This window comes from Lepus europaeus, chromosome 11, assembly GCF_033115175.1.
Source record: "Lepus europaeus isolate LE1 chromosome 11, mLepTim1.pri, whole genome shotgun sequence".
In the NCBI taxonomy this organism is placed as follows: Eukaryota; Metazoa; Chordata; class Mammalia; order Lagomorpha; family Leporidae; genus Lepus; species Lepus europaeus.
This window is the reverse complement of record NC_084837.1, coordinates 117,045,698-117,059,521: the sequence shown is the minus strand read 5'-3', so window position 1 is coordinate 117,059,521 and position 13,824 is coordinate 117,045,698.

The window sequence follows — 13,824 nt, the reverse complement described above, 5'->3', positions numbered from 1 at the left end:
CCCCAGGACAGCATGCCCACCCTCCATGAGGAGGGCCCATGGGAGGCAGACACCCTAGATCCTGGCCACATGGTAGACCCAGAAGCTCCAGGCTCCTGTCTTTGGATCAGCCCAGCTCTGGCCTTTGCAGCCATCTGGGCAGTGAACCTGTGGATGGAAGACCTTTCTTTCTCTTCCTCAGCCTCTGCCTCTTTGAAACTCTGTCTTTCAAATAAACAAATACATCTGATAAAAAGTTTAAAAAGCATCCTAGGCTAATTACTTGGGGAATAGAAATGGCAGGCAGAGAGAGTTGTGTGCCAGAGTCTTTGGGCAATTGGCCCTCACAGCTCTTCAGTGGGGTGGGGAGGACTTGCAATAGGAGGCATCACAGTTCTTGGGGAAGAGCAAGGGTGAAGGAGTGCAGGGAGCTTTTGGTGATGGGGACTGGGGTTGGTGTCTGCGTGCATGGCCAGGCCTTGTGTTGCTCTGGTAATGAGCCAGGGTTGAATAGCAACTCACTGGGCCTCTCATTGTAAGGAGTCAGGTGTGAATAGCAACTGGAATTTTGTTGGCTCTGGCCTCTTGGAAAAGTCACCTGGTCTCTGGGAGCTTCAGATATCCCTATGCACGTTATTTGTCAGGTCAGTGAGACCAACATCATGGGGTGGTTGTGATAACAATGAGATAAAGAATGTGTTCCCATGACCTGCTGCTTATAGTAGATCAACCTCAAATCCTGTGGTGTGAGAACAGCCACCACTGACCCTGCTGTTGAACTCTGTGATCAGGAGTGTTGGTAGAGAGTAGCAAGGAGTGGCCTGCTCATTGCCAGGTCTAGGGTCTTGCCCACCAGAGTAGGGCTGGGGTTGGGGGAGGGGAGGAGCTGGGCCTCTGTATCTCAACTCTACCCTCCTGGCACAGCAACTTCAGACAAGTGATCCTTCCAGAAACACTAGTGCTCAGGAAGAGAGAGACATGTGTTGACAGACTCTCCTCTCCCAGAGCAGACGGGGTGGCCCCTGTAAGATGTTCCATAGGGGCCAGGGCATGACTCACTTCCTTTCATTTTTGTCAGCTTTCTGTGCCTATGGCTTTTTAAAAATGTAATAGGTTTTATTTTTTGTAGCACTACAAATAATTGAGTAGAAAGACTTTCCCATACTGTCCCTCTGTTGTTAGAATCACCGAATCATGTGCTCTATTTGTTCAATATCCACAGCTAAGGTATCCAGATGCTTCATTACCTAATAAAGTCCACCGTTTGCAGTTGGATTTGCTCTCTGTGCTGTGCATTGCATGTCTCTTGGCAGCTGTCCTCATACATGAAGAATATGGAATGTGTGTTTCAGGTTGTTCAGCACGGAGCCACTGTCTCAGGTTCCTCTGTGTCCTGCTCTGCTCATTTGTGCCCACCACTTATCTCTTTACTCTTGGCATGGTTTTGCCTTTTCCAGGATGCCCTAACATTGGAGTGACTGGAGTGCCTGATATCATCCGAGCTGCTGCTGGTCTCCACTTAGGTGTGCAATAGGCATGTCACACCAACCAGGTCCAAACCGTAGCTCCTATTCTGCCCTGCTGCCTCCCAACAACCTGTTTCACGCATGGCCTTCCAGCTTCAGTTGGTGACAACTCCATCTGACCAGTGCCCCCAATCCTTATGCACTCTGCTCACATTTCCTACCAACCCATCAGAAATCCTTACTGGGGAAAGTTTCAGCAATATCCAGAATCCGATCCCTTCTCTTCTGCTATTGCATTGGTTGCTCACCACTGCCTCTCACCTGGGTCAGTGCAGAATTCTAATATGATTTCCCAGGTCCCTGAGGAGAAAGACCTGGGCCTTTGTTACATCCTAGTAGGTCTCCATGATCGTGATTCCTTCTGGACCTTGCATCTCTGTCTTCTCCACCTCTTGTCCTTTTGCATTCCGTTCTGAATCTTAAGGGTTCTGGACAGTTCCCTGCATTCATTAGGTATCCAGCAAAGAAGGAATTTTTTCAGTCACAGTTTCCCAAGGGATTTAATGCTGTCCCTTTTAAGAATGCTATTTGCTGCTTCCTGTTTTGGTGGCTATTGTGCTGAATCTCAATTTTGGGCCACACAAGTAGATTTTTTTGCAGGGGAGTGGGGAGTTTCCAAAATCTGCCATTTTCTTACAACATCAGGAACAGTTACATTAAAAAGAAAAGCAAAACCATCTTGGGAACAGTTCTGAAGTTGTCTCCAAGAGACTCACCCACCCCTTGCTCTTCTGAACCTAGACTGCACCAGAAAGACATGATTCTGAAATTTCACATCACAGTCAGCCACGCCTGTATAAACGCACCACCCTGGTGTTATTGTCTTGGGGTTGAGAATAGAGGTCAGTGCGTCCTTTGTTTAGAATGGCACCAACCTCTAGGAGTAAATTATTTTCTTGCAGAAAACTTAGTCTCATAATCCAATAAATCCCCATCCCCATCTCAGGCACTTGCCTGGGAAAGCTGTGTAAACTCCTGTTTCAGAACATGGGCCTGGGGCTGGCGCTGTTGCACAGCGGCTTAAAGCCCAGCCTGTAGGGCCTGCATCCCATATGGATGCTCATTCAAGTCCTGGCTGCTCCACTTCTGATCCAGCTCTCTGCCATGGCCTAGGAAAGCAGTGGAAGATGGTCCAAGTCCTTGTGCCCCTGCACCTGTGTGAGAGACCCGGCAGAAGCATCTGATTCCTGGCTTGTGTTTGGCTCATCTCAGGCCATTGCAGTCATTTGGGGAGTGAACCAGTGGATGGAGACCTCTTTCTGACTCTGGCTCTACCTCTGTCTAACTCTTTGAAATAAAATACATCTTAAAAAGGAAAAAAAAGGCACAGAGGCCTAGACCAGCATGAACAAGTGGCAATGTCAGTATACCTGAGGCAGCTCCAGCACAGCTGTGGGTAAAGCAGAGAGGGCCCTTTCTTGATATGCTGACCTCGTGTTTCGTTGGGCCTGTCTTGCAAAGATAACTTCGGGATCCTAGAACTTCAGTCTGCAATCACAGCTTCACACCTCTGGGATCACGGCCCCACCCACTTCTGTGGACCCAGTTGCATGCATGAATCTCTCTGACGTCATGAGCCAGGTGCCCCAGTTCCCTTGCAGGCCCTATATTTCCTAGGTCCTTCCACTGTTTGCCTTTAGTAAGCAAGGGGAACCTGCGGATCCTTGCAGCCTCCCAAGGGCCCACACGGCTAGCGCGGAGCTCTAAGAGGCCCATGCTGGCCCTGCAGGATTCCCTGCTGCGTGGCCGGCCAGGGTCTGGGCAGCAGAACCCGGGGCACAGCTGCAGGTGCTGAGCTGGGCCTGTCCAGGAAGGGGTGCGGGTTCGCGGGCTTTGGGATCAGGAGCGCGGGCCCAGGCTGGACCTGTGTTGAGTACACCCGCGTTCATCACACCAGCGATCGGTCTGGGCTGGCAATGTCTACACCGCGCTTTATAACTGTTCACGGTTACATCCGTGCTCCTCTATGTCCTCGCTGTCTGGGTCTGTAGTCCGTCTTCAGCTGCGTGTCTTCGTCGGTTCACACCTCAGGCTCAGCAGCCTGGGGACTCACAGGCCCGGAGGACGGCTTAGGAAAAAGACAAGTCCCGCCCCTCCGGGGCTCCGATTGGTCGGGCCTGGCGGGGCCAGCAGCGGTGGCGGCCGATTGGCTGCGGTACGCAGCCCGCGCATAGACGCTGTGGCCTCACCCTGGTGTCCGTTGTCTGTGGGCCGCAGGGTAGAGGCGCCCCGAGAGTGGGGGGCTCAGCGCCCACGAAGAGCCTGGAGGAGGAAGGACGTGGTCCGCCCCGCCTCGGTGGTCAGCGCGGTCAGCGCGGTGAGTCTTGAGCTTCCGCCTCGGGGCCTGCTCCCTCGGCCCTCAGGCGTCAGGCCGGGGATTCCGACCTCCCCTCGTTTCTGGGACCCCCGACTGTCCTCTTCCCCCCGCGGCATCGGCTGCCGGGCTTGTGGCCCTGTGTCCGTGGGCCTCTAGGACCCCCGCGGGGAACCCGGGCCTGCCTCTTCCCGGGCTCCAAGCCGCACCCGAGGGCCGAGGCCGTCCTGCGTGGTCCTTGTGGCGGGGAGAGCAAGGCGGGGCTTGTCTGGGAGTGGGACCCAGGTCACTAGGGGACCTCACCGGGGCCTTGTCCTGCCTGTGGAGACCGCACCTGCGAGGCCCTCGGGTACCTGAGAAGGTTCCCCTTCAGGGCTTGGCCCGCTCTGAAGGCGCACCTGGAGCCCCAGGTGACCCCTGTCTGCTAGGTTTGTCTGGGGCACATGTTGGGGTTCATACAGTTTGTGAAATCACTCCGTTCTCCATGCCTGTTAGGTCTGGAATAGCTCTGGGCTCTGGCCTTCTGTAGCCCCAGAGAGGAGAGACAGGAAAAGGAGAGGGAGACAGACCTCAACAGAGACAGGTTGCTTTATTGGCGGCAGGGAGGTTGCCGACAGTCTGTTCTTGAGATAGCCTGCGCTCAGCGCACATTTGGGACTCAGGTTTCTCTGGTTAGTAGGGAATTTGCCACTGTGGTGGGGGCGCGGTGTAGAAGGCAGTTGGCAGAAGAGGAGGAGGCTCTGTGAAGTCTCTGGAATTGCCCTCTTCTGTTTCTGGCAGCTTATCTGTTTTGTCACTTGCATTGAAAGGAGTTGAGAAGGCCCCAAGGGTCTCCACAAAAGGGAGTAAGTGGGGTGGGGAGAGGGGGAGGAGGAAGAAAGGGAGGAGCGGGAAAGTGCAACATGTCCTTCAGTTTCTAAATAAAAAGTCGGAAAATAGGAGACATAAAGGAGATTTCAATCTTCAGGTGCTGTTACCTGTTTGGGTTAATTGAAATGGTCTTTGTCACTTTGCTCATTTGTTGTCAGAGGATGGTGTGCCTTTTAGGAGAATCGGAATGATCTGCATGTGACTTCCAGTGAATTCAGAACCAAGCCTTTGTCTGAACTCTTTCCAGGACCATTTTATTTGGACCTGAGGGAAATTGTGGAGGAGGTAGACTTAATTCTCATTTTAGAAATGATGAAAAGGTTCAGAAGACATGATACGTGGTGTTTAATAAAGCGTGAAATTATTTTTATAAATTCATATAAAAGGTTTCTTTTGTTTCACTTAAAAATAATTGGCAAAAATATTAATAATGCTGCAGGTCACTATGGTTGAGTTGATTTATTGTCTTGGTCATATAGGTTGTATTTTCAGGGTCATAACGCACATGCACACGCACACACACACACACACACTTTCCCATATCTTTTAGCTGTGTTTTCCCTGTTTTGTTTGTTTTTCCCTGAGGATTTAGGACCCACTTTAACCTGCTCTCGCACAAATGCTTTTTTTTTTTTCCTGTGACCATCTTATCCTTTCCATTTTTCTATTGAATTGTTGTTTTTTTTTTCTGTTTAGTCTGTAATTCAGAGAGATTAGCTATTTTAACAGGATAATTAATATTACTTCTTGCTTGTCTATGACATTCTTAAATTCACATTTACTATGCAGAAATATTGTTATACAATTGAGTTTATAGCTTTTTATTTTATAACAATTAGGTTTATATCTTGGTCTTTTAACTTTGCCATGTTAAACATCAAGAAGACCAAAAACAGTCCCTTCAGTGGCTTCTAATTTTTTATTTCATTGTTGTACATTTAAGTCTTTGATGCAAATAGAATTTATTCTGTTGTAAGATTAGAGGTATCCATCTTGCTTTGTGTTTCTACCCCTTTCTTCCTTGGCTATTTAATTTGAATCTTTAAGCATTCATTAAATAATTGTGATAATGATTTCAATTATTCTGTACAACTTTGATTAGATAAGAAATATAAAAATGTTTCTTTCATTGTTTTCTTTGGTTATTTGAGCTCATGACCTCAAGGAGACAAAGTGTCAATTGTCTAAGATGTGTGAGTTATATGGATATTTTATGACATAGTCTGTGAAACATAGCATCTTAGCATTACTAAAGTATAATTGTTTGAAGAACTGCAGTTGACTCAATGCTTTAAGTTTGTGACTTCATAATAATGATTAAAAATTATCTCTTTTGGTGGAATGGTTGAGACTAGATAAACTTTATGATCAGAAAATTAAAGGGAAAAATAAAACATTCATTATATTTTCTCTGTGTGTACTGTATATCAACATAACCAAATAGTTGTTAAGGGGAAATTTCTGTTTTATAAAAGATATTTTATCCCCATTAATAGATGAAGAACGATGATTGAAAGAGGATAATATCTATTCTATCCTAGCTAGTAAGTGAGGCAGGTGGTAGAATGATTATATCATGATTTTCCAGCTCCTAGTGAGGGAACGTGTAGAATCGAGAGACAATGATCATCAGAGATTGTGAAAATATCTAAAGGAAGAACAGGCAAATGTAATTTGCCTCTTGATGGAAGCACCAATTGCACATTTCCTGCCAAAGAACCAAACCTGAACAGGATAGAAATTCTTAAATCCAGAGGATGGAGGAACATGGGGTTGTGGTTAACAAAATTCTGTTTGTTGGAAACTCTGTGTAAAAAAAGAAATCACTTGTTTTCATCAAAATAAATTTTAGAAAAAGGAAAAAGAGTAGAAACCTAGGAATTACAAGAGATTTAGAAATTTAAGTGTGTAGACATTGTATTGACCAATTGCTATGATGGCCTGTGTTTAGAGCCAGGTAATACAGCTATTATATAATTATACAATTGAGAAAATGTAAATACCAATTAGATACTTGATAGTTTGGGATTATTAAGAAAATTAAAGGTGACACTAGTAATGTGGTTATGTTTATAAAGGGTCTTTGTGTTTGCAAGAAGTATTTATGAGTACATTTACAGATGAAATGATATTAAGTAAAGGATTTGCTTCAAATAATTTGGGGTGTGTAGTTTCTTGGGTTTCTGAGCCTGGGTGGGTATTATTTAAAATAGAGTTGGTCATGAGTTAATCATTGTAAACAGAGTGTTTCCGGATTCTATTGTATTTTCTTTGATGACAGTAGAATTTAGGATATGTCCTAAAAATTCTGTAATTAAAAAAAAAAAGATCTAGAATTTTGCAAGTGCTAGATATAAAAAACATTAATGCAGTATGTGTTATCTAGATGTCTGTATAACATTGCTGTGCGAGCACAGGTGTGTAAGGTGGCATTTGATGTAGCAGAGAAGTTGGAAGATGAAGCCTGGCTTCTGGGCCAGAAAGATCATTTAGTGGCTTTTCCTGTGTTTTCAGGTAAAAGTAGGGTAAATGCAGTGGGTGTGGAGCTGTGGAGTTACAGAGCCTACTTAGTGATCCTTAGGTTTGGAAGTGATCTCTGCTTTTATGTGGAGAGTGACAGAGACGGAGCCTAGACTGATCTGCCACTAGGAATTTCAGGGAATTACATCAGGGTTCAGAGGACTACAGGTTGGGGGTTATAGTTAAGGAAGTTGGAGGCCTTTTCTGTGTGTGTGTGTGTGTGTTTCTAACTTGAATTAAGAATGTAAATTCTGGGCCAGTGCTGTGGAACAGTGGGTTAAAGCCCTGGCCTGAAGCCCTGGTATCCTTATATGGGCGCTGGTTCTAGTCCCAGCTGTTCCTCTTCCGATCCAGCTCTCTACTATGGCCTGGAAAAGCAGTAGAAGATGGCTCAAGAACTTGAGCCCCTGCACTGACATAGACCCAGAAGAAACTCCTGGCTGGCTCCTAGCTTCAGATCGGCGTAGCTCCAGCTGTTGTGGCCATCTGGGGAATGAACCAGTGGATGAAAGCCTTCTCTCTCTGTCTACCTTTCTCTGTAACTCCGTCTTTCAAATAAATTAAAATAAATCTTTTTTTAAAAAAAGAATTTAAATTCCTTGACACATTTCAACCATTGTTTAGAGAGCTCTCTGACTGGAGTCATTAAAGTTCATTTTTAGAGTCAGTCCGTCATAGTGAAAATGTATGTGCAGGATTTTAGTCATTTTATTCTCAACTTTGAACTTGAAAATTAGAACTCATGTGAAATGATCTGAGCAGATACAGATGTCCCATTTGGGACACTCAGTGGATGCTCCTAAATTACTTAAACAATTCCTCGTAAGAAACCCAATTGCCGGTAGCCAATGTTTACCAAGTATGAGTGTTGCAGTGGTTTTCCTCCATGATTTTCATAATGCTGCCCTCACAGGAGCTGTAAGAAGTGGGTATGGCTGCCATAATTTCAGGTGGAAGTTGGATAATTGATCTACTCGGGTGCCATTTCAAGGAAGAGAAGAACTGTGTCTTCTGCCTCCGAAACCCAAGTCCTTTGCACCATGAATTGATGCCATTTCAAATTTAATGCTGTGCAATTTCTACCTTATGCCTTATAAATAAAATTGGGAGAAGAGGTGTGGAAAGGTAGAGATAAAGACGTTTTATGTGATGTCTGAAAACCAATTTGTATTCCTTTCATGGTTACATGAAGTGGTTGCATTCTCTGTGGATCCTGTTTTTGAAAACATAATTGTCAACCTGGTAGAAAAAATGATTACTGCTTTATTATATTCTTTGATTCCTAGGGAGTGTGAATGTAGTCATGTTTCCATGCTTGTTGGCTACTTCATTTCTTGTTTTCAGAATTGTTAGTTCCTATTCTTTGACCGTTTTCTGATGACTTTTCTTATTGATGTGTAAGGCCTTTCCATCTTTATTTTTGTCACTTGTCATAGCCTTCAGAAATGTGTATCTTTCAACGTAGTTGTGTTTTTGCCACTTTCTCTAGTTTCTAAACAGTTTTCATTTTGTGTATTTAATTTTGATATTTGATACATTCAGATTCTTGGTTGTTTTGCATCCATTGTGGAATATAACTATCAGTATGGGTCTTATTTGTCTCATTATATCTGATATCGTGAATTTTCTATGAATTCATATCAGTATTGTCATATGGTCTTTGCTTTTGTGTATAAATGTACTAACTCCAATACATTAACTTACCTTCCCTCGATGTAGCATCAGTTATTATGGAGGATTTGTGAGTGAAGTTAAGAAAATGAAGTGCTTCCTCAGCCTTAGAAGAGGCCAATTGTGGGCCAAGGAGTGGCCGTCTATACCTCTTGAAAGCATCCTGGGGCAGTGTGAGGGGGCAGGGAAAGTGTGGGTGCCACAGGGCCCAGCTCTGTAGCCTGGGTGAGTGGGGTTTGACTCCTGCTGCTGCTGGTACCCAGCTTGTGACCTTTGATAATTTCTCTCAATAGTCTTTTTCCTTCATTTGGAAATTGAGGTTTATGTCTGTACTTACTTGGTAGAGTTGTTGTGAGCATTAAGTAATATAAAACATGTTGGGGGCTTGCTTGTTCACACAGTTTTCCAGTGCAGTTAACTAAGTAGATATTATTTCCCGTCTTTACTAACTGGATCTCTTACCAGAGGTCACTGTCCTACCGTTTATCATAAAATGTTCAGCTGTCTTCTGGATCTTTTCCTTTCCAGGTCACAGAAGAATTCCCAGGATTTTATGTAGTCTAGACTTTCACAGTCTCACTGTCTAGTCTCATGCTGTGAAGGGGACTAAGTGATATCTCTGTTTATCAGCTGTGAAAAAAACTTGAGGCAATGTTTGTGAGCATTGCAGTCAGGAGATGAGGTCAATAAAAAACTGATAATTTTCGGGGGCAGCTCTGTGAACAGATAATATAAATAGTGGCTTAGGAATCCTTAGTAGTCCAATACTCAGAAATCTTTAATGCTCCCAGATGAACACCAACATGATACCTCAGCAGTGCAGCACTACACCTCACCTTGTGTGACACAGGTCACAGTCAAAATGCAGTGTACTGAAGTATTGTGTGAAATTACTTTCAGGCTATGCCTATAAGGTGCCTATGAGATGTAGGTGAACTTCTTGTTAAGACTTGGGTGCTGTACTCTTGATATCTCATTGTGTAAATGGAAATATTCCAAAATCTGCAAAGCTAGAAATGCTTGTGGTCCCAAGAGCTTCATGTACAGCCTGTACAGCTTGTAGTCAGTGCTGAGATGAAGGAACATGCAAGGTAATAATCCTGTCTGAGGTCGAGTCTTGTTTGTTTTTTGGCAGGATAAGTTGCTGCTGGTGTAGCTGCTAAGTTTTTTTTTATATATATATATAAATTTTTAAAAATTTTTGACAGGCAGAGTGGACAGTGAGAGAGAGAGAGAGAGAGAGAGAGAAAGGCCTTCCTTTTTGCTGTTGGTTCACCCTCCAATGGCCGCCGTGGTTAGTGCGCTGCGGCCGGTGCACCGTGCTGATCCGATGGCAGGAGCCCAGTGATTCTCCTGGTCTCCCATGGGGTGCAGGGCCCAAGCACTTGGGCCATCCTCCACTGCACTCCCTGGCCACAGCAAGGAGCTGGCCTGGAAGAGGGGCAACCGGGACTAGAACCCGGTGTGCCGGCGCCGCAAGGCGGAGGATTAACCTATTGAGCCGCGGCGCCGGCCCTGCTAAGTTATTTATTTTTTTTAATTAAACTTTTATTTAATGAATATAAATTTCCAAAGTACAGCTTATGGGTTACAATGGCTTCCCCCTCCCAAAACTTCCCTCCCACCCACAACCCTCCCCTTTCATGCTCCCTCTCCCCTTCCAATCACATCAAGATTCATTTTCAATTCTCTTTATATACAGAAGATCAGTTTAGTATATATTAGGTAACGATTTCAACAGTTTGCCCCCATATAGCAACACAAAGTGAAAAAAAAATACTGTTGGAGTACTAGTTATAGCATTAAATAAGAGTGTACAGCACATTAAAGACAGAGATCCTACATAACATATTTTTTAAAAATTAATTAATTTTCTATGCCATTTCCAATTTAACACCAGGTTTTTTTTTTCATTTCCAATTATCTTTATATAGAGAAGATCGATTCAGTATATAATTAGTAAAGATCTCATCAGTTTGTACCCACGCAGAAACACAAAGTGTAAAAATACTGCTTCAGTACTAGTTATAGCATCACTGTACATTAGACAACACATTAAGGACAGATCCCACATGGGATGTAAGTACACAGTGACTTCTGTTGCTGACTTAACAATTTGACCCTCCTGTTCATGGCGTCAGTAATCTCCCTAGGCTCTAGTCATGAGTTGCCAGGGCTATGGAAGCCTTTAGAGTTCGCTGACTTTGATCTTATTCCGATAGGGTCATAGTAAAAGTGGAAGTTCTCTCCTCCCTTCAGAGAAAGGTACCTCCTTCTTTGATGGCCCCATTCTTTCCACTGGGATCTCACTCACAGAGATCTTTCATTTAGATCTTCTTCTTTCTTTCTTTTCCATGGTATCTTGGCTTTCCATGCCTACAATACTCTCATGGACTCTTCAGCCAGATCCAAATGCCTTAAGGGCTGATTCTGAGGCCAGAGTGTTGTTTAGGACACCTGCCATTCTGTGAGTCTGCTGTGTATCCCACTTCCCATGTTGGAACTTTCTCTCCCTTTTTGATTCTATCAGTTAGTATTAGCAGACACTTGTCTTGTTTGTGTGATCCCTTTGATTCTTAGACCTATCAGAGCCATTGAATGTGAACTGAAATTGATCACTTGGACTAGTGAGATGGCATTGGTACATGCCACCTTGATGGGATTGTATTGGAATGCCCTGGCACATATCTAACTCTATCATTTAGGGCCAGTCTGATTGTGCATGTCCCAAATTGTACATCTCCTCCCTCTCTTTTTCCACTCTTAAATTTAACAGGGATCACTTTTCAGTTAAAATTTAAACACCTAAGAATAATTGTGTGTTAATTACAGAGTTCAACCACTAGTACTAGGACAACAACAAAAAAACAACAACAAATACTAAAAAGGATAAAGTATTACATTGTACATCTAGAGTCAGGACAAGAGTTGATCAGGTCATTGTTTCTTATAGTGTCCATTTCACTTCAATAGGTTTCCCCTTTGGTGCTCAGTTGTCGCCGATCAGGGAAAACAAATGATATGTGTCCCTTTGGGACTGGCTTAATTCACTCAGCATGATGTTTTCCAGATTCCTCCAGCTTGTTGCAAATGCCTGGGTTTCATTGTTCCTTACTGCTGTATAGTATTCTATGGAGTACATGTCCCATAATTTCTTTATCCAGTCTACTGTTGATGGGCATTTGGGTTGGTTCCAGGTCTTAGCTATTGTGAATTGAGCTGCAATAAACATTAATGTGCAGATGGCTTTTTTGCTTGCCACATTAATTTCCTTTGGGTAAGTTCCAAGGAGTGGGATGGCTGGGTTGCATGGTAGGGTTATGTTCAGGTTTCTGAGGAATCTCCAGACTGACTTCCATAGTGGCTTAACCAGTTTGCAGTCCCACCAACAGTGGGTTAGTGTCCCTTTTTCCCCACATCCTCTCCAGCATCTGCTGTTGGTAGATTTCTGAATGTGAGCCATTCTCACCGGGGTGAGGTGAAACCTCATTGTGGTTTTGATTTGCATTTCTCTGATTGCTAGTGATCTTGAACAGTTTTTCATGTGTCTGTTGGCCATTTGGATTTCTTCTTTCGAAAAATGTCTCTTGAGGTCCTTGGCCCATCTCTTAAGTGGGTTGTTTGTTCTGTTGTTGTGGATTTTCTTGATTTCTTTGTAGATTCTGGTTATGAACCATTTATCTGTAGTATAGTTTGCAAATATTTTTTCCCATTCTTTCGGTTGCCTCTTCACTTTCCTGACTGTTTCTTTTGAAGTATAGAAATTTCTCAGTTTGATGCAATCCCAAATGTTAATTTTGGTTTTGACTGCCTGTGCTCCTGGGGTCTTTTCCAAGAAGTCTTTGCCTGTGCCTATATCTTGCAGGGTTTCTCCAATGCTCTCTAACAATTTGATTGTTTCAGGTCATAGATTTAAATCTTTAATCCATGTTGAGTGAATTTTTGTGTAAGGTGAAAGGTATGGGTCTTGCTTCAAGCTTCTGCACGTGGAAATCCAATTTTCCCAGCACCATTTATTGAATAGACTGTACTTATTCCAGGGATTAGATTTGGATCTTTGGTCAAATATAAGTTGGCTGTAGATGTTTGGATTGATTTCTGGTGTTTCTATTCTGTTCCATTGGTCTATCCATCCGTTTCTGTACCAGTACCATACTGTTTTGATAACAACTGCCCTGTAGTATGACCTGAAATCTTGGATTGTGATGCCTCCTGCTTTGTTTTTGTTGTACAAGATTGCTTTAGCTATTCGAGGTCTTCTGTGTCTCCATATGAATTTCAGCATCATTTTTTCCAGATCTGAGAAGAAGGTCTTTGGTATCTTGATTGGTATTGCATTGAATGTATAAATTGCTTTTGGGAGAATAGACATTTTGATGATATTGATTCTTCCAATCCATGAGCATGGAAGATTTCTCCATGTTTTGGTATCCTCTTCTAATTCTTTGTTTAAGGTTTTGTAGTTTTCATCGTAGAGATCTTTAACGTCCTTGGTTAAGTTGATTCCAAGGTATTTGATTGTTTTTGTAGCTATTGTGAATGGGATTGATCTTAGAAGTTCTTCCTCAGCTGTGGCATTGCCTGTGTATACAAAGGCTGTTGATTTTTGTGCATTGATTTTATATCCTGCTACTTTGCCAAACTCTTCGATGAGTTCCAGTAGTCTCTTAGTAGAGTTCTTTGGGTCCCCTAAATACAGAATCATATCATCTGCAAAGAGGGATAGTTTGAGTTCTTCCTTCCCGATTTGTATCCCTTTAATTTCTTTTTCTTGCCTAATACCTCTGGCCAAAACTTCCAGAACAATATTGAATAGCAGTGGTGAGAGTGGGCATCCCTGTCTGGTACCATATCTCAGCGGAAATGCTTCCAACTTTTCCCCATTTAATAGGATGTTGGCTGTGGGCTTTTCATATATTGCTTTGATTGTATTGAGGAATATTC